The sequence below is a fragment of the Ascaphus truei genome (genome assembly GCF_040206685.1).
Source record: "Ascaphus truei isolate aAscTru1 chromosome 13 unlocalized genomic scaffold, aAscTru1.hap1 SUPER_13_unloc_7, whole genome shotgun sequence".
In the NCBI taxonomy this organism is placed as follows: Eukaryota; Metazoa; Chordata; class Amphibia; order Anura; family Ascaphidae; genus Ascaphus; species Ascaphus truei.
The window spans coordinates 153,241-175,758 of NW_027453851.1; positions in this window are offsets into that span (position 1 = coordinate 153,241).

The window sequence follows — 22,518 nt, forward strand, 5'->3', positions numbered from 1 at the left end:
AGCAGTCCAAGCTGTCGTTTAAAAAAAAAAAATCCCTTTGATATGTGCATCAATACAATCCACACATTGATAAGTAATTAGCTAAGTTGCGATTGATCGGTGAAGATTCGGCTCGGGGGTTGACTAAATGGTTGCCAGTGCAGCAGAAGAGGACCAAAAATGCAAAGTTCTCTGGGGTGATCATGTGACCAGGCAGTCACTGGATACAATTGAGTTTTGCACAGCTAGGGAGAGGGCAGTGTTCAAAAAAAGGGGGGGGGGGGGTTGCCAGAGCCTGTTTCAAAATAGGAAGGGGATGTGACTTTGTAAATGGTTGCTATAGAAACAAAAAATGATTGTTACATTATGATACATTAAAATTTTAATTCAGAGTTGTTTAAAAAAAAGTACTACTACTAGTAGCATTATACTAAAAAATAATACAGATGCACAGTAATACCCTCTATAGATATACCAAGAATTGTTAAGTGTGAGTGTGTGTGTGAGTTTATGACATGTGGAAGGAAGGTGGAGGGGTGAGAGTCATGGCGAGGGGAGGGGGGTGAAGGAGAGACATGGTGAGGGGAGGGGGGTGAAAGAGACATGGCGAGGGGAGGAGGGTGAAAGAGAGACATAGGTAGGGGGTGATATAGAGACATGGGAATGGGTTTAAAAGAGAGACATGGGGAGGGGTGAAAGAGACATGGGGAGTGGGTGAAAGAGACATGGGGAGTGGGTGAAAGAGTCATGGGGAGCGGCGGTGAAGAGACATGGGAACAGGGGTAAAGAGACATGGGGAGCAGGGGTGAAGAGACATGGGAGCAGGGGTGAAGAGACATTGGGAGGGGAGGGTGAAAGAGACATGGGGAGGTGATCGAGAGACATTTAGAGGGGGGGTGATAGAGAGACATTTGGAGGGGGGGGATGATAGAGAAACACGGGGAGGGGGTGCAAGAGACATAGAGAGGGGGGTGAAAGAGAGCCATGGGGTGGGGCGTGAAAAAGAGACATGGGGAGAGGGGTGAAAGAGACATGGGGAGGGAGGCGATAGAGAGACATGGGGGGATGAAAGAGACATGGGGAGGGGGGGTGAAAGAAAGCCATGGGGAGGGTGGGTCCATGATCCTCAGTTGCTGGAAGAGTGGGCCCGGGTGAGTAGTTTTTTCTTCTTCACAGGTCCGGGAGATGTTGATCAGACGGCTTCTTAGGGTCAAATAAGACATGACAGACCTTATATAAGGCCTGTGACATCACATTTGACTGACAAATGATATATCCACCAATCTAATTGGTGGATGTACCATGTGATGGCTTCCATTTTATTTTTTGGCAGAAATGACATCATCTTAAGTGATTGGATAATAAAGGAACTATTGGATCTCAATATAAATGTAGAAAATATGCAGGGCCAAAGCTATGACAATGCTGCAAATATGCGGGGAAAGCATAATGGAGTTCAAAGACATGTTGAACATGAACCCACGTGCGTTTTATGTACCATGTAGTTCTCATTATTTGAACCTAGTGGTTAACAACACTGCCAAACCCAATATAGGTGCCATTTAATTTTTGGGCTTAATTCAACCGTTGTATAATTTCTTCCCCAGGTCCACCAACAGATAGATCATTCTTTTAAAATCCTTACCCAATTTAACACTAAAGAGAGTCTGTGAAACATGTTGGGAGCCTCGTATTGATGCAGTTAGACCAATTCGATACCACCTGGGAGCGCTCTATGTTGCATTAGTGTATATTAAAGAAGATGTGACATTTAAAAGTGAACATCATGGCCCCCAGAGTAGAGCTGTTGCGTACACTCTCGCAAAATGTATTTGTGACTATAAATTCATATGTTGTGTAATATTTTGGTATGACATATTAAGTACAATCAATCCAGTGAACAAGCAGTCTATAAACTATGACAAAAACAAGTCCAAAGACCAAATCTGGGGCTCCAAAAAACAATCCCAACAGTAGATTTTGGGCCCTGTTTGTTTAAATCAAAAACACTACAGTAATGTCCAAGCCTTTGTCTCATAAATAGAGAGGTATCCTTACCAACTCCACTTATAAATGGTGTAAATGATCAGTCTAGGGGTTTACAGTATATACATGTAGAAAAGATGGCGCCTAGCTGGTTCTGCTCTGTTATTGAGCTATCACAAATCAGCTGTAAATGTTCACATGGAATGGCACCTAGTTAACTTTTTAAATCAATAACTGTAGACTTGCTAGTCGGCCAATATCATAGACTCTATCCTCAATAATAACAAAGTTCATTACAAGCGACTCTACGGAAAAACTCTTCGCCAGGCCATTTTGGATGACACCAAAGGAGATTATGAAACCAAAGGGTGCATCAGTTCAATCCTGCTCCTGTGGGTTGCTGCAGGACACCTTTTGGTGTGTTGTTCGCTAGGGAGATAGTACAAAGTGAAAAATGTGCGATGCACAACCGGAACGAAAAAATAAATGAACTGGAGAGAGTGTACAGTAACTACACAATTTGCTTTTAATAACTCATCTAATCAAATGACCGGCAACAAAAGCGCGCGCACACAGGTTTTCAAACATCTCTATGGAGCTTGGTCCCACCCCCCGTTCGTGTCACGTGTCACTCACGCGCGGCGCGCTCACGGGACGATCGTGCACCACTCCCCAGCTGCGACACAACACCCGTAACAATGCCCACCTGTCTCCTGCGCTCTGCGTCCAATCACAGCTCCCGCGGGGCCACACCTCCGTTCCGCCTCTCACTTTCATTGCTCCAGTCCTCCTATTTAATCTCTGCTTGCTCAGTCACACATTGCTGAGCATAGACCATAGTAGCCGTGTGTTCCTACATTCCTGCCTTGCCTTGTGCCTTGCCTCTCTTGCTTTCAGTTTGACCTCATGTGTACCGACACGGCTAGACTCTTGGACGCTCTCTGTATAACGACCCCAGCTTGCCCTCGACTACCTGCATCTCTCCATCCCTGACCACGGATATAGGACATTCTTTTAACCCACCAGCTCCAACCCTCGACCTCGGCACAACGGACATCTACCGTTACTGGCTCCTCCCCATGACCGCGGCAAGTATCTGGACTACCCTCTCTCTCCAACCCCGACCCGGCTACGCTGACAATCCAGGCGTGCCTCCACTGCTGTGGGTGCGCAGTTTCTACTTTCCCACCTCAGTACCGGGGGTACGCCTTGTTCGTGGTGAGTGCAAGGGTCACAATTAGAGAGGGTTGGGGTTCCTTACAATGCATCTGATCTCAGACGCGCTATTAGAGAGGGTTGGGGCTCCTTTGAATGCATCTGATCTCAGACGCGCTATTAGAGAAAGTTGGGATTCCTTACAATGCAGATTTCAGACGCGCTGTTAGAGAGGGTTGGGGCTCCTTACAATGTATTTGATCAATGCATTGTAAGGAACCCCAACCCTCTCTAGTGTGTATTTGTGAACTGTAAGGTGCTTGACTAATACACTGGAAGAATATCATTGTTTTCGATTAAAAATATCAAAGAATGTGTTACTTTAACGAGCGCTTTCTCTTTTTTTGAATCTCCAATATACTATTTGCCAAGTGGGACTGATGAAATCACCAAAAACTACTGTAGCAGGTCCCCTTTGGTTGTCAATACGTTACTTTGAAGTGGAAGGGAGAGACCTACTGAGGCCAATATACTAAGCATCGCAAACTGAGCGGGGGGAGGGGTGGAGGGTTTCGGCGCATGTCAAACTTCAATTGCACTCGTGTACTAAGTTCAAATTTCTCCATCTGCGCCCAGCCCCAAAATACTGTTTAGCGCACAGAAATGGATTGCACTTGGTGTATAAAAGTCAATGGTACATACTAATATCTATATAAATATATACAGTGTTCGACAAATCACCCAAAAATCTACTCGCCCAACCAAAAAATCTACTCGCCACCTAGTCCCGCCCCCAACCCCGCCCCCAACCCCGCCCCCAACCCCGCTTTAAAATAAAACATATGAATAAAATCCATTTAAATGACAAATATATTTATTGTATTACATTATACTACAATTAGCCCTTGTTACGTGTGTGTGTGTGTGTGTGTCTGTGTAAATGTCGATCTAGAAATAAAAGCCAGGTGTGAATGACTAGTTTCCTGCACCCCTTAATCAGTGTCTGGATGCCCCCGCTTCACAATATCTAAAGCAGAACCCCCATTCACCTGCGCTCCGGCGTCATGACGTCACGTTGCCCTAGTAACGTGACGTCACATGACCTCACAGCGTCATTTTGATGCCGCGTTGCCACGGCGACGCAGGAAGGAAGCCGCCGGAGCCTAGGTAAGTGAAGGTTTACAGAGGCCCTGCAGCTCCCCCGGCACTTAATTTAAGTGCCTTCGGGAAGCGCGCGGGGCCTCTGTAAACCCCACGCCCCCCAGACGGCAGTCTTGCGCCCCGCGTGGGGGTCGCGCCCCCCAGTTTGCGCACCGCTGTTCTAGAAATCCAATCGGATAAGGCTCTTTCTGCACGCTTTTGCACAACTCCCAGCTACTAGAATATCCCCCTGTGTCTATCCAAGAGGAGGTTTTAGTGTACTGACAAAAAACATCCCAAAATAAATTGTAATTAAGGCTGCGAGGTGTCACTGTATATAGAACATAGATCCAGTAGCACTCTCATTGTAAAAGACTCATCTCTATCCCCCCACAAATAAGCAGGGGGACCCATTCAAAGCCCATAATGTGTATGTCTGAAGCATTAAAGCAAAGTGCAGTGCTGTACCAAAGTAGTAGTTTAGTTTAGACTGCCCTTGAATGGAGTTGAACACTTCCCCAGTGCTGGAATTAGACATAAAAGGTCTATGCAGCAACATAGAGTAGTTGTGTTTAGACGCATGGCTCTATTTTTTGGAGCAGAGCCGCAGCATATATACTGTAAGAACAGTTTCTTACTTCTGACGCGGTATGTTAGACTTATGGCACTTCAGATATGGAGGATTGTTTTGGGCAAATAAAAGGTTAAAAAAAAGTATCAGAGAAATGCAACTTGTGACGCATCTCATTTTAATCTGTGCACCATGTAACTGCCCCCAACTCATCCTACTCACTCTCCCCAAGGTGCAAATTGGGGCAGAGACGCAGAATGTGATACATCTGATTATAATCTGTGCACCATGTAACTCCCCCCAACTCCTTCTACTGACTCTCCCCAAGGTGCAAGCTGGGGCAGAGACGCAGACTGTGATACATCTCATTATAATCTGTGTGCCATGTAACTCCTCCCCAACTCCTCCTACTGACTCTCCCCAAGGTGCATGCTGGGGCAGAGACGCAGACTGTGATACATCTCATTATAATCTGTGATACTTTATCTTGCCATGAAGTCAATGCATTTGAACCCAGTGATACAGTATGTTGATCCCACTGCTGTCAGTGGCACTGTCCATATGTGTACTTGTGTCACCCAATGTATGTAATACAATGTATCACAGTAGCTGTGATTTTTATGACTGCTACTCAAGTTAACCACTTCTCAACCACTTGAAATTAAATGTCAACAGTAGCTGATTTCTCTATTATGACATCACGAGACAGTATCATTGAGCCTCCTAGGAGATGCCAGCAGCAGTGTTCTGTAATGACATCATGGAATGGCCTTAGAGACTGAGATAAATACACAAATGTAAACTTGTTTGTGCGTGACTTGAATTAGTTCCCGAAGGAAACCGTTAGTTTTGTGGACATCTCAGAGATAGGAAAAGAGTGGCGCTGTACAGAGAGACTAATTATCTCCACCTTAACTCTGTATCATGGCAGGTAGGAAGCAACGTGACCTTTACATACCCAAAAAGAAATGGATAATATCTATATTTCTGAACTGTTTACTTTCACAATGTTTTATGGGGTACAGAACAGATAACATGACTCCTATCAATGGATGGGAGAAAGAAGACGGATGGGGTGGGGGGCGGGGGGGAGGGACGGAGGTAGACAACACCCAGGGGGGTTAGGTACCTGGCCTTAATTGGATAATATTTTTTTTTATAAATGTCAAAACTGATTTATTATAGATACATACACACATATTTGTTTTATTGTATTTACTTTTATATCTGGCTTGTAATTCAAAATCTTAAATGATTTGAACAGTAATGTATAGAAAAGAACACATGTACTGTATACATAAATGTCAAAGCGGCAAACGTCTATGGGATCTATGGGATAGTAAAAAAAGACACAGGAACCTTAGTGTATACAGTAGGATTAGTTATGTATAAGGCATGCTTTTTCCTTGCCCTAAGTTTAGGTCAATAACTATTGGACCAATTCTACACCGTGGGGTGTAATGTTCGACTACTTTCAGCCATATCCTTAAATTATTGTCTACAGCAGTGTTTTTCAACCACGGATCCTAGGAACCCTAGGATTCCCCGGGCATCCCTAAAGGGTTCGCTGTAATTTTTAGGTCATTTTAAAATTGTACTTAATACAGAAGAATTTACAGTACAATGCATCTTATCTCAAACGCGCTATTGGAGAGGGTTGGGGTTCCTTACAATGCATCTGATCTCAGACGCGCTATTAGAGCGGGTTGGGGCTCCTTACAATGCATCTGATCTCAGAAGCGCTATTAGAGAGGATTGGGGTTCCTCACACTTCATCTGATCTCAGACGCACTATTAGATAGGGTTGGGGTATATTACAATGCATCTCATCTTAGACTCGTTGTTAGAGAGGGTTGGGGTCCCTCAGAATTTCACATATGGTTCCTTAACAAAAAAAAGGTTGGAAACCACTACTCTACAGTAATACAAAGGCCCCAAAAAAGACAAAGCCACAAAACGAGGGCAGAATCTGCCACTTGATTTACAGATATAGCTGACCTGAGTGCTCCTCCAGATACCTCAATATACCAGACGTCTCAGAATACCACACCATAATATTACCACAAAATACTACAGTAGGAACAGGCAATTTTTATGTTTTTATTTTTATTTTTAAAGATCCAGTTCCGAAAGCTATGGTACATCTATATTTGTCATTGTGTTCATAGGTGGACATGAAAGCAGGTGATGGACTGCACAAGTTTTATATGCCAGTTGCCACTTTGTGTTGAAAACTACCTAGAAATAGTTTTCTGTCTGTGTTACATCCCAACACATCATATATGTATATGTATATGTATAAATATATATCTATATATATATTTATAGATTAAACCCCATATATTGAGCTAAAATGTACGGGTGCTCTGGTGTTTCAATACATAGCAATGCTATAGAAGGCAATCATGGAGCTTGCTTAAAAATGTATTTAAATATTGAAACTTCTGACCACTATTGATCAGAGTAGTGGTATGTAACATTGATAATCAAATAAATGTGTTTTCCCAGCAAGCCATTATCCCTGTTAGTGCTTGCTATTCATAACAAAACAAAGACCACCAAAAACTTTATTCAAAACCAGAACCAAAACCCCAAATATTTTAAAGGCAAAATAAAAATACCAAGCCAAGTGAGCATCTCTATGTATTTCATATGTATTTGATATCAAGAATATCTTTTAGCAGGTCTGTTAAAGCAGTCCTAACCCCCCAAAGTCAGGCTTTCAGGATATCCCAGCTTCAGCAGAGGTGGCTCAATCCGTCCCTGCTTCAGCACAGCTCGCTCAATCAGTCCCTGCTTCAGCACAGGTGACTCAATCAGAGGCTGATTGAGTGATTGGGCCACCTGTGCTAAAGCTGGAATATCCTGAAAAGTTGACCTATTGTGGGGGGTTTGATGACTGGAGTTGAGTCCCCGTGTGTTAAAGAAATGTGCCTTGATTGTGCTTTTCTGGCCCTTCACTTTTACCTTTCTTCCTTACAGATCAGTTTTTAAATTCCTCTGCTGTGAACCCTCCACCGACCTGCAGTGCTCCTGCAGTCACCACTGCTTACCCTTCATGGAGCAACAGCTTCCACCCAGTAGGGAGGAATACAGAAGTCTACAGACATGGGGCCCAAGGCATGATTTTGCAACAAGGGTCTGCAGGAACACCAATGTATCTACAGCAGATCCCACAGGCAACACGCGCTTACCCTCGTGTATCGGACATGAACGGAGGATTCTACCACACTGCTACAGGAGGATACACAGGATTTGCAGGACAGGTTAGGGGAGAAGCCACAACGCAGCCTGTTACTTTCCGTCCCAACACACATTTGGAAAGACGTGCTACAATAGGGCCTTGTATAATGGCCACCCAGTATGCACAACTTCAGCAGCCACCATTCATACCCCTTAGAGGAATGCAGACCTTACAAGGTGAGATATGGAGAATCTTTACTAATCATTGTTCAAAATCTTCTCCTTGACCGATACCATTACCTGTTATAAAGATCTTTAATTACGGTCATTCGCCACTGTAGTGTTACAAATATATAGAACTCTACAGTATGTAGTCCTCGCCAATACTGAAGGGATTAAGCATGTGTTTGCTTTTCTTCCTTTGTGTTATTATGTACAATGTGTTGGTATTTATGATAATTGATTATTTCTCCTTTTTGATTTTGTTACAGTGTGTCAGACCTCGCTTGGAGCCCAACATATTTCCCAGGCCAGTTTAATTACACAAGGAGCAGTTCAGCTTGCTGCTAATGAAAAAAGTGAACCACCTCTAATGTACCCAACTCAACCAGCTCGGAAGCTGAGCCACCTCTCAAAGTTACATATTGATGTGCAAAGCAACAAAGAGTTATATGTGCCAGTGTGGAAAAGGGGTGGGTTAAAAGATATGGCGAAGAGATCTTCAGAGGTGAAGGCCCCCTCACATATTGCTCAGAAGGTTCGTAATAACGTGCTGAGTTCAGTGAAGACTGAGTGTCCGTCAAAGTCTGAGGGGGTACCAAAGTGCTCCAAAGTGGAAACAAAGAAGAAAAAGATCCTTTATTCAGCTGCAAAGGATCAAGTCCCTCAAACTGCACTGCAAAAGAAGGTAAAACCAATGTCAAAGCCAGTAAATCATTCTTCTGCTCCTATACCAGGGAAGTCACCCCATGGCCCACAATCTGGTGACGAGGCTGTTCTGTTAAAAAAGATGAAACGTGTTTGTCTCTCAGGTGCCCACATTTCCAATAAGGTATCTGAAAAGATGCAGCAAAGCCGTGAAGGTACAATGGATGCAAAGACACCTGCTGTTACTCATATTAATCCTAAACTGAAGAAAACTCAGGAGATAGGGATCAAACGTAAAGATGCAAAGACTCCTGCAGTTACTCATAGTCCTGAGCGGAAGACACCTCAGGAGATGGGGATCAAACGTAAATATGCAAAAACTCCTGCAGTTACTCATAGTCCTGAGCGGAAGACACCTCAGGAGATGGGGATCAAATGTAAAGATGCAAAGTCTCCTGCAGTTACTCATAGTCCTGAGCGGAAGACACCTCAAGAGATGGGGATCAAACGTAAACAGAACAGCAATATTAAGCAGCTAGTGAAGAAAACAAAGAACCAGACCAGCGTTTTCAGTTTTGAGCAAGCGCTGGCTTGTGGTACTGATAATAACCCCAAAGCTCTCAAAAGAAAAAGTGCTAATCAGCCTGGAGTGAATTCAGAAGTTCTTGGGAAGGGCAAGAAGTCATTGGAATCTTCTGAACAAGGAAAGGTGAAAGCCCATCACAGCAACCTCAGCCTCCAAATGATTAACTCTGTTCAAGTATTTCACCCATTGGGTAAAAAAGCAGGTCCCACAGGTCCAGGGGCACCCGCAGAATCCATTACACTTGGAAATAAGCTTGGACCAATGCAAGGACGCCAAAGCCAGACTTCTGCTTCTCATGTTCAGTGGTCTCTTACTGATGCGATTAAAAGGTTCATGGCCAAAAAACAGGACAGTATTTCTGGAATTAAAGGTGTCGGTATTAATGCCAGGCCTAGGCTATTTAAAATACATGAGTACACAAGACCTGACATTAAAACCAGTGAAATCAAACAACATGGGGAAAACAAAGCTTCAGTTATAGAGAATCCCAAACACTTCCCAGTGATATCCATAGAACAGGAAGCTGCAGTAAGATGCATTGAAAAGGTGAGCCAAACCACTATCCCCATTCCAGCTCCTGGCATTAAAACCAGTGAAATCAAACAACGTGGGGAAAACAAAGCTTCAGTTATAGAGAATCCCAAACACTTCCCAGTGATATCCATAGAACGGAAAGCTGCAGTGACATGCATTAAAAAGGTCAGCCAAACCACTATCCCCATTCAAGCTCCTTTCAACCAGAAGCACCAGCTTTCTAACCTGCAGCTTCCTATCAATGTACCCAGCAGAGTGGACAACTTCACTCCATCCTTCTGTCAACAGCCTCTCCAAGAGCTTGAGGTTTCCATACCTATTCCACCAGAACAGAGAGAGGAGAGAGAGGCTATGAAAAGGAAATCACAACTGGAGAGGGAGTAAGCCTGTCAACATACATCCAAGGGGAGGCTACAGTGCTTTGTTCAGAGGCAGAAGGATCATAACATCTCTAAACGTTACGGATACCCACCATCCAGACTTATTTCCCCCATGAGATACTTAAGCCCTAAAAAAACAAAAAAAAACCCTGACTAATCTGTAACTGATGCCAAGCTCTGTGACTATCTGTAAATAAGATTTATATTTATAAGTCAGTTTGTAACATATTTTACTAAGAATATATTTAAAACTCTTCAATAAAATGTATCTATTTTCAATTGAACTCTTTATTTACTAAAGAAACTATTTACAAATGCCAAGGGTTATTGAAATTCTGCAAATTAACTTTAGATTACCCTCTTGATGATACGAGAGAGAGAGAGAGAGAGAGAGAGAGAGAGAGAGAGAGAGAGAGAGAGAGAGAGAGAGAGAGAGAGAGAGAGAGAGATAAGTAAGTCGGACCCCACTTATGAGAGAGAAAGAGATAAATATTTAACTATATGCTTTGTCATGTTGTATGTTGTATGTATGTATGTACTGTATGTCTTTATTTATATAGCGCCATTTATGTAGAAAGCGCTTCACCGCAGTAATACACGTGACAATCATATAAATAATACAAATAACAGATCATGGGAATAAGTGCTTCAGACATAAAAGTAACATTTAGGAAAAGGAGTCCCTGCTCTGAAGAGCTTACAATCTAATTGGTAGGTAGAACATACAGAGACAGTAGGACGGCGTTCTGGTAAGTGCGTCTGCAATGGGCCAAGCTTTTTGTATGCGGTCTATAGTATCAGCTTCGGAGCTACTCACATGCTTCTTTAAGCAGATGTGTTAGAATGTGGGTCTTAAAGGTGGATAGAGAAGGTGCTAGTCGGGTATTGATGGGAAGGGCACTCCAGGGGTGAGGGCAGTCAGTGAGAAAGGTTTAAGGCGAGAGAGGGCTTTAGATACAAAAGGGGTAGATAGAAGACATCATTGGGCGGATCGCAAGAGTCGGGATGGTGCATAGCGAGAAATTAGAGCTGAGCTGTAAGGAGGGGCAGAAGAGTGTAAAGCTTTAAAAGTGAGGAGGAGAATTGAGTGTGAGATACGGGATTTGATAGGAAGCCAGGAGAGGGATTTCAGCAGGGGAGACGCTGAGACAGATTTAGGAAAGAGTAGAGTGATTCTGGCAGCAGCGTTTAGGATAGATTGTAGGGGAGACAGGTGAGAGGCAGTAAGACCGGACAGCAGAAGGTTCCAGTATTTGAGATGGTAGAGAATGAGGGTCTGTGTCAGAGTTTTAGCTGTCGAGCAACAGTGGAAGGGTGTATCTTGCGGAAGAAAAAACGACAGGTTTAGCTACCTTTTGAATGTGAGAGAGGAGTCTGTGACCCCCAGGGCAGCGTGCTTGGGCTACTGCATGTATAGTAGTTCTTCCAACAGTAATGTGGAAGGTGGTAGTAGGGCCAGGTTTGGCATGAAATATAAGGAGTTCTGTTTTTGACATGTTAAATTTAAGTCGGCGGAGGATCATGTTGCATTGGGCTTCTCTTCCTTGTGTTTATACTGTACAATGTCACATACCCAGTAGCACTCCTTAAGACAAATATATATGGTGAGGTGGGTCTGGGGTTGAGTTTACATGGGTTTGTGTGCGCAGATTTAAATTGTTTGGAGGTCTGTGACTCCTCCCCGTTTCCAAACTTACTCTGCCCACCTTTAAAGCAGCAGTCCAAGCTGTCGTTTAAAAAAAAAAAATCCCTTTGATATGTGCATCAATACAATCCACACATTGATAAGTAATTAGCTAAGTTGCGATTGATCGGTGAAGATTCGGCTCGGGGGTTGACTAAATGGTTGCCAGTGCAGCAGAAGAGGACCAAAAATGCAAAGTTCTCTGGGGTGATCATGTGACCAGGCAGTCACTGGATACAATTGAGTTTTGCACAGCTAGGGAGAGGGCAGTGTTCAAAAAAAGGGGGGGGGGGGGTTGCCAGAGCCTGTTTCAAAATAGGAAGGGGATGTGACTTTGTAAATGGTTGCTATAGAAACAAAAAATGATTGTTACATTATGATACATTAAAATTTTAATTCAGAGTTGTTTAAAAAAAAGTACTACTACTAGTAGCATTATACTAAAAAATAATACAGATGCACAGTAATACCCTCTATAGATATACCAAGAATTGTTAAGTATGAGTGTGTGTGTGAGTTTATGACATGTGGAAGGAAGGTGGAGGGGTGAGAGTCATGGCGAGGGGAGGGGGGTGAAGGAGAGACATGGTGAGGGGAGGGGGGTGAAAGAGACATGGCGAGGGGAGGAGGGTGAAAGAGAGACATAGGTAGGGGGTGATATAGAGACATGGGAATGGGTTTAAAAGAGAGACATGGGGAGGAGTGAAAGAGACATGGGGAGTGGGTGAAAGAGACATGGGGAGTGGGTGAAAGAGTCATGGGGAGCGGCGGTGAAGAGACATGGGAACAGGGGTAAAGAGACATGGGGAGCAGGGGTGAAGAGACATGGGAGCAGGGGTGAAGAGACATTGGGAGGGGAGGGTGAAAGAGACATGGGGAGGTGATCGAGAGACATTTAGAGGGGGGGTGATAGAGAGACATTTGGAGGGGGGGGATGATAGAGAAACACGGGGAGGGGGTGCAAGAGACATAGAGAGGGGGGTGAAAGAGAGCCATGGGGTGGGGCGTGAAAAAGAGACATGGGGAGAGGGGTGAAAGAGACATGGGGAGGGAGGCGATAGAGAGACATGGGGGGATGAAAGAGACATGGGGAGGGGGGGTGAAAGAAAGCCATGGGGAGGGTGGGTCCATGATCCTCAGTTGCTGGAAGAGTGGGCCCGGGTGAGTAGTTTTTTCTTCTTCACAGGTCCGGGAGATGTTGATCAGACGGCTTCTTAGGGTCAAATAAGACATGACAGACCTTATATAAGGCCTGTGACATCACATTTGACTGACAAATGATATATCCACCAATCTAATTGGTGGATGTACCATGTGATGGCTTCCATTTTATTTTTTGGCAGAAATGACATCATCTTAAGTGATTGGATAATAAAGGAACTATTGGATCTCAATATAAATGTAGAAAATATGCAGGGCCAAAGCTATGACAATGCTGCAAATATGCGGGGAAAGCATAATGGAGTTCAAAGACATGTTGAACATGAACCCACGTGCGTTTTATGTACCATGTAGTTCTCATTATTTGAACCTAGTGGTTAACAACACTGCCAAACCCAATATAGGTGCCATTTAATTTTTGGGCTTAATTCAACCGTTGTATAATTTCTTCCCCAGGTCCACCAACAGATAGATCATTCTTTTAAAATCCTTACCCAATTTAACACTAAAGAGAGTCTGTGAAACATGTTGGGAGCCTCGTATTGATGCAGTTAGACCAATTCGATACCACCTGGGAGCGCTCTATGTTGCATTAGTGTATATTAAAGAAGATGTGACATTTAAAAGTGAACATCATGGCCCCCAGAGTAGAGCTGTTGCGTACACTCTCGCAAAATGTATTTGTGACTATAAATTCATATGTTGTGTAATATTTTGGTATGACATATTAAGTACAATCAATCCAGTGAACAAGCAGTCTATAAACTATGACAAAAACAAGTCCAAAGACCAAATCTGGGGCTCCAAAAAACAATCCCAACAGTAGATTTTGGGCCCTGTTTGTTTAAATCAAAAACACTACAGTAATGTCCAAGCCTTTGTCTCATAAATAGAGAGGTATCCTTACCAACTCCACTTATAAATGGTGTAAATGATCAGTCTAGGGGTTTACAGTATATACATGTAGAAAAGATGGCGCCTAGCTGGTTCTGCTCTGTTATTGAGCTATCACAAATCAGCTGTAAATGTTCACATGGAATGGCACCTAGTTAACTTTTTAAATCAATAACTGTAGACTTGCTAGTCGGCCAATATCATAGACTCTATCCTCAATAATAACAAAGTTCATTACAAGCGACTCTACGGAAAAACTCTTCGCCAGGCCATTTTGGATGACACCAAAGGAGATTATGAAACCAAAGGGTGCATCAGTTCAATCCTGCTCCTGTGGGTTGCTGCAGGACACCTTTTGGTGTGTTGTTCGCTAGGGAGATAGTACAAAGTGAAAAATGTGCGATGCACAACCGGAACGAAAAAATAAATGAACTGGAGAGAGTGTACAGTAACTACACAATTTGCTTTTAATAACTCATCTAATCAAATGACCGGCAACAAAAGCGCGCGCACACAGAGGTTTTCAAACATCTCTATGGAGCTTGGTCCCACCCCCCGTTCGTGTCACGTGTCACTCACGCGCGGCGCGCTCACGGGACGATCGTGCACCACTCCCCAGCTGCGACACAACACCCGTAACAATGCCCACCTGTCTCCTGCGCTCTGCGTCCAATCACAGCTCCCGCGGGGCCACACCTCCGTTCCGCCTCTCACTTTCATTGCTCCAGTCCTCCTATTTAATCTCTGCTTGCTCAGTTACACATTGCTGAGCATAGACCATAGTAGCCTTGTGTTCCTACATTCCTGCTTTGCCTTGCGCCTTGCCTCTCTTGCTTTCAGTTTGACCTCATGTGTACCGACCCGGCTAGACTCTTGGACGCTCTCTGTATAACGACCCCAGCTTGCCCTCGACTACCTGCATCTCTCCATCCCTGACCACGGATATAGGACATTCTTTTAACCCACCAGCTCCAACCCTCGACCTCGGCACAACGGACATCTACCGTTACTGGCTCCTCCCCATGACCGCGGCAAGTATCTGGACTACCCTCTCTCTCCAACCCCGACCCGGCTACGCTGACAATCCAGGCGTGCCTCCACTGCTGTGGGTGCGCAGTTTCTACTTTCCCACCTCAGTACCGGGGGTACGCCTTGTTCGTGGTGAGTGCAAGGGTCACAATTAGAGAGGGTTGGGGTTCCTTACAATGCATCTGATCTCAGACGCGCTATTAGAGAGGGTTGGGGCTCCTTTGAATGCATCTGATCTCAGACGCGCTATTAGAGAAAGTTGGGATTCCTTACAATGCAGATTTCAGACGCGCTGTTTGAGAGGGTTGGGGCTCCTTACAATGTATTTGATCAATGCATTGTAAGGAACCCCAACCCTCTCTAGTGTGTATTTGTGAACTGTAAGGTGCTTGACTAATACACTGGAAGAATATCATTGTTTTCGATTAAAAATATCAAAGAATGTGTTACTTTAACGAGCGCTTTCTCTTTTTTTGAATCTCCAATATACTATTTGCCAAGTGGGACTGATGAAATCACCAAAAACTACTGTAGCAGGTCCCCTTTGGTTGTCAATACGTTACTTTGAAGTGGAAGGGAGAGACCTACTGAGGCCAATATACTAAGCATCGCAAACTGAGCGGGGGGAGGGGTGGAGGGTTTCGGCGCATGTCAAACTTCAATTGCACTCGTGTACTAAGTTCAAATTTCTCCATCTGCGCCCAGCCCCAAAATACTGTTTAGCGCACAGAAATGGATTGCACTTGGTGTATAAAAGTCAATGGTACATACTAATATCTATATAAATATATACAGTGTTCGACAAATCACCCAAAAATCTACTCGCCCAACCAAAAAATCTACTCGCCACCTAGTCCCGCCCCCAACCCCGCCCCTAGTCCCGCCCCCAACCCCGCCCCCAACCCCGCTTTAAAATAAAACATATGAATAAAATCCATTTAAATGACAAATATATTTATTGTATTACATTATACTACAATTAGCCCTTGTTACGTGTGTGTGTGTGTGTGTGTCTGTGTAAATGTCGATCTAGAAATAAAAGCCAGGTGTGAATGACTAGTTTCCTGCACCCCTTAATCAGTGTCTGGATGCCCCCGCTTCACAATATCTAAAGCAGAACCCCCATTCACCTGCGCTCCGGCGTCATGACGTCACGTTGCCCTAGTAACGTGACGTCACATGACCTCACAGCGTCATTTTGATGCCGCGTTGCCACGGCGACGCAGGAAGGAAGCCGCCGGAGCCTAGGTAAGTGAAGGTTTACAGAGGCCCTGCAGCTCCCCTGGCACTTAATTTAAGTGCCTTCGGGAAGCGCCCGGGGCCTCTGTAAACCCCACGCCCCCCAGACGGCAGTCTTGCGCCCCGCGTGGGGGTCGCGCCCCCCAGTTTGCGCACCGCTGTTCTAGAAATCCAATCGGATAAGGCTCTTTCTGCACGCTTTTGCACAACTCCCAGCTACTAGAATATCCCCCTGTGTCTATCCAAGAGGAGGTTTTAGTGTACTGACAAAAAACATCCCAAAATAAATTGTAATTAAGGCTGCGAGGTGTCACTGTATATAGAACATAGATCCAGTAGCACTCTCATTGTAAAAGACTCATCTCTATCCCCCCACAAATAAGCAGGGGGACCCATTCAAAGCCCATAATGTGTATGTCTGAAGCATTAAAGCAAAGTGCAGTGCTGTACCAAAGTAGTAGTTTAGTTTAGACTGCCCTTGAATGGAGTTGAACACTTCCCCAGTGCTGGAATTAGACATAAAAGGTCTATGCAGCAACATAGAGTAGTTGTGTTTAGACGCATGGCTCTATTTTTTGGAGCAGAGCCGCAGCATATATACTGTAAGAACAGTTTCTTACTTCTGACGCGGTATGTTAGACTTATGGCACTTCAGATATGGAGGATTGTTTTGGGCAAATAAAAGGTTAAAAAAAAGTATCAGAGAAATGCAACTTGTGACGCATCTCATTTTAATCTGTGCACCATGTAACTGCCCCCAACTCATCCTACTCACTCTCCCCAAGGTGCAAATTGGGGCAGAGACGCAGAATGTGATACATCTGATTATAATCTGTGCACCATGTAACTCCCCCCAACTCCTTCTACTGACTCTCCCCAAGGTGCAAGCTGGGGCAGAGACGCAGACTGTGATACATCTCATTATAATCTGTGTGCCATGTAACTCCTCCCCAACTCCTCCTACTGACTCTCCCCAAGGTGCATGCTGAGGCAGAGACGCAGACTGTGATACATCTCATTATAATCTGTGATACTTTATCTTGCCATGAAGTCAATGCATTTGAACCCAGTGATACAGTATGTTGATCCCACTGCTGTCAGTGGCACTGTCCATATGTGTACTTGTGTCACCCAATGTATGTAATACAATGTATCACAGTAGCTGTGATTTTTATGACTGCTACTCAAGTTAACCACTTCTCAACCACTTGAAATTAAATGTCAACAGTAGCTGATTTCTCTATTATGACATCACGAGACAGTATCATTGAGCCTCCTAGGAGATGCCAGCAGCAGTGTTCTGTAATGACATCATGGAATGGCCTTAGAGACTGAGATAAATACACAAATGTAAACTTGTTTGTGCGTGACTTGAATTAGTTCCCGAAGGAAACCGTTAGTTTTGTGGACATCTCAGAGATAGGAAAAGAGTGGCGCTGTACAGAGAGACTAATTATCTCCACCTTAACTCTGTATCATGGCAGGTAGGAAGCAACGTGACCTTTACATACCCAAAAAGAAATGGATAATATCTATATTTCTGAACTGTTTACTTTCACAATGTTTTATGGGGTACAGAACAGATAACATGACTCCTATCAATGGATGGGAGAAAGAAGACGGATGGGGTGGGGGGCGGGGGGGAGGGACGGAGGTAGACAACACCCAGGGGGGTTAGGTACCTGGCCTTAATTGGATAATATTTTTTTTTATAAATGTCAAAACTGATTTATTATAGATACATACACACATATTTGTTTTATTGTATTTACTTTTATATCTGGCTTGTAATTCAAAATCTTAAATGATTTGAACAGTAATGTATAGAAAAGAACACATGTACTGTATACATAAATGTCAAAGCGGCAAACGTCTATGGGATCTATGGGATAGTAAAAAAAGACACAGGAACCTTAGTGTATACAGTAGGATTAGTTATGTATAAGGCATGCTTTTTCCTTGCCCTAAGTTTAGGTCAATAACTATTGGACCAATTCTACACCGTGGGGTGTAATGTTCGACTACTTTCAGCCATATCCTTAAATTATTGTCTACAGCAGTGTTTTTCAACCACGGATCCTAGGAACCCTAGGATTCCCCGGGCATCCCTAAAGGGTTCGCTGTAATTTTTAGGTCATTTTAAAATTGTACTTAATACAGAAGAATTTACAGTACAATGCATCTTATCTCAAACGCGCTATTGGAGAGGGTTGGGGTTCCTTACAATGCATCTGATCTCAGACGCGCTATTAGAGAGGGTTGGGGCTCCTTACAATGCATCTGATCTCAGAAGCGCTATTAGAGAGGATTGGGGTTCCTCACACTTCATCTGATCTCAGACGCACTATTAGATAGGGTTGGGGTATATTACAATGCATCTCATCTTAGACTCGTTGTTAGAGAGGGTTGGGGTCCCTCAGAATTTCACATATGGTTCCTTAACCAAAAAAAGGTTGGAAACCACTACTCTACAGTAATACAAAGGCCCCAAAAAAGACAAAGCCACAAAACGAGGGCAGAATCTGCCACTTGATTTACAGATATAGCTGACCTGAGTGCTCCTCCAGATACCTCAATATACCAGACGTCTCAGAATACCACACCATAATATTACCACAAAATACTACAGTAGGAACAGGCAATTTTTATGTTTTTATTTTTATTTTTAAAGATCCAGTTCCGAAAGCTATGGTACATCTATATTTGTCATTGTGTTCATAGGTGGACATGAAAGCAGGTGATGGACTGCACAAGTTTTATATGCCAGTTGCCACTTTGTGTTGAAAACTACCTAGAAATAGTTTTCTGTCTGTGTTACATCCCAACACATCATATATGTATATGTATATGTATAAATATATATCTATATATATATTTATAGATTAAACCCCATATATTGAGCTAAAATGTACGGGTGCTCTGGTGTTTCAATACATAGCAATGCTATAGAAGGCAATCATGGAGCTTGCTTAAAAATGTATTTAAATATTGAAACTTCTGACCACTATTGATCAGAGTAGTGGTATGTAACATTGATAATCAAATAAATGTGTTTTCCCAGCAAGCCATTATCCCTGTTAGTGCTTGCTATTCATAACAAAACAAAGACCACCAAAAACTTTATTCAAAACCAGAACCAAAACCCCAAATATTTTAAAGGCAAAATAAAAATACCAAGCCAAGTGAGCATCTCTATGTATTTCATATGTATTTGATATCAAGAATATCTTTTAGCAGGTCTGTTAAAGCAGTCCTAACCCCCCAAAGTCAGGCTTTCAGGATATCCCAGCTTCAGCGGAGGTGGCTCAATCCGTCCCTGCTTCAGCACAGCTCGCTCAATCAGTCCCTGCTTCAGCACAGGTGACTCAATCAGAGGCTGATTGAGTGATTGGGCCACCTGTGCTAAAGCTGGAATATCCTGAAAAGTTGACCTATTGTGGGGGGTTTGATGACTGGAGTTGAGTCCCCGTGTGTTAAAGAAATGTGCCTTGATTGTGCTTTTCTGGCCCTTCACTTTTACCTTTCTTCCTTACAGATCAGTTTTTAAATTCCTCTGCTGTGAACCCTCCACCGACCTGCAGTGCTCCTGCAGTCACCACTGCTTACCCTTCATGGAGCAACAGCTTCCACCCAGTAGGGAGGAATACAGAAGTCTACAGACATGGGGCCCAAGGCATGATTTTGCAACAAGGGTCTGCAGGAACACCAATGTATCTACAGCAGATCCCACAGGCAACACGCGCTTACCCTCGTGTATCGGACATGAACGGAGGATTCTACCACACTGCTACAGGAGGATACACAGGATTTGCAGGACAGGTTAGGGGAGAAGCCACAACGCAGCCTGTTACTTTCCGTCCCAACACACATTTGGAAAGACGTGCTACAATAGGGCCTTGTATAATGGCCACCCAGTATGCACAACTTCAGCAGCCACCATTCATACCCCTTAGAGGAATGCAGACCTTACAAGGTGAGATATGGAGAATCTTTACTAATCATTGTTCAAAATCTTCTCCTTGACCGATACCATTACCTGTTATAAAGATCTTTAATTACGGTCATTCGCCACTGTAGTGTTACAAATATATAGAACTCTACAGTATGTAGTCCTCGCCAATACTGAAGGGATTAAGCATGTGTTTGCTTTTCTTCCTTTGTGTTATTATGTACAATGTGTTGGTATTTATGATAATTGATTATTTCTCCTTTTTGATTTTGTTACAGTGTGTCAGACCTCGCTTGGAGCCCAACATATTTCCCAGGCCAGTTTAATTACACAAGGAGCAGTTCAGCTTGCTGCTAATGAAAAAAGTGAACCAACTCTAATGTACCCAACTCAACCAGCTCGGAAGCTGAGCCACCTCTCAAAGTTACATATTGATGTGCAAAGCAACAAAGAGTTATATGTGCCAGTGTGGAAAAGGGGTGGGTTAAAAGATATGGCGAAGAGATCTTCAGAGGTGAAGGCCCCCTCACATATTGCTCAGAAGGTTCGTAATAACATGCTGAGTTCAGTGAAGACTGAGTGTCCGTCAAAGTCTGAGGGGGTACCAAAGTGCTCCAAAGTGGAAACAAAGAAGAAAAAGATCCTTTATTCAGCTGCAAAGGATCAAGTCCCTCAAACTGCACTGCAAAAGAAGGTAAAACCAATGTCAAAGCCAGTAAATCATTCTTCTGCTCCTATACCAGGGAAGTCACCCCATGGCCCACAATCTGGTGACGAGGCTGTTCTGTTAAAAAAGATGAAACGTGTTTGTCTCTCAGGTGCCCACATTTCCAATAAGGTATCTGAAAAGATGCAGCAAAGCCGTGAAGGTACAATGGATGCAAAGACACCTGCTGTTACTCATATTAATCCTAAACTGAAGAAAACTCAGGAGATAGGGATCAAACGTAAAGATGCAAAGACTCCTGCAGTTACTCATAGTCCTGAGCGGAAGACACCTCAGGAGATGGGGATCAAACGTAAATATGCAAAAACTCCTGCAGTTACTCATAGTCCTGAGCGGAAGACACCTCAGGAGATGGGGATCAAACGTAAATATGCAAAAACACCTGCTGTTACTCATAGTCCTGAGCGGAAGACACCTCAGGAGATGGGGATCAAATGTAAAGATGCAAAGTCTCCTGCAGTTACTCATAGTCCTGAGCGGAAGACACCTCAAGAGATGGGGATCAAACGTAAACAGAACAGCAATATTAAGCAGCTAGTGAAGAAAACAAAGAACCAGACCAGCGTTTTCAGTTTTGAGCAAGCGCTGGCTTGTGGTACTGATAATAACCCCAAAGCTCTCAAAAGAAAAAGTGCTAATCAGCCTGGAGTGAATTCAGAAGTTCTTGGGAAGGGCAAGAAGTCATTGGAACCTTCTGAACAAGGAAAGGTGAAAGCCCATAACAGCAACCTCAGCCTCCAAATGATTAACTCTGTTCAAGTATTTCACCCATTGGGTAAAAAAGCAGGTCCCACAGGTCCAGGGGCACCCGCAGAATCCATTACACTTGGAAATAAGCTTGGACCAATGCAAGGACGCCAAAGCCAGACTTCTGCTTCTCATGTTCAGTGGTCTCTTACTGATGCGATTAAAAGGTTCATGGCCAAAAAACAGGACAGTATTTCTGGAATTAAAGGTGTCGGTATTAATGCCAGGCCTAGGCTATTTAAAATACATGAGTACACAAGACCTGACATTAAAACCAGTGAAATCAAACAACATGGGGAAAACAAAGCTTCAGTTATAGAGAATCCCAAACACTTCCCAGTGATATCCATAGAACAGGAAGCTGCAGTAAGATGCATTGAAAAGGTCAGCCAAACCACTATCCCCATTCCAGTTCCTGGCATTAAAACCAGTGAAATCAAACAACGTGGGGAAAACAAAGCTTCAGTTATAGAGAATCCCAAACACTTCCCAGTGATATCCATAGAACGGAAAGCTGCAGTGACATGCATTAAAAAGGTCAGCCAAACCACTATCCCCATTCAAGCTCCTTTCAACCAGAAGCACCAGCTTTCTAACCTGCAGCTTCCTATCAATGTACCCAGCAGAGTGGACAACTTCACTCCATCCTTCTGTCAACAGCCTCTCCAAGAGCTTGAGGTTTCCATACCTATTCCACCAGAACAGAG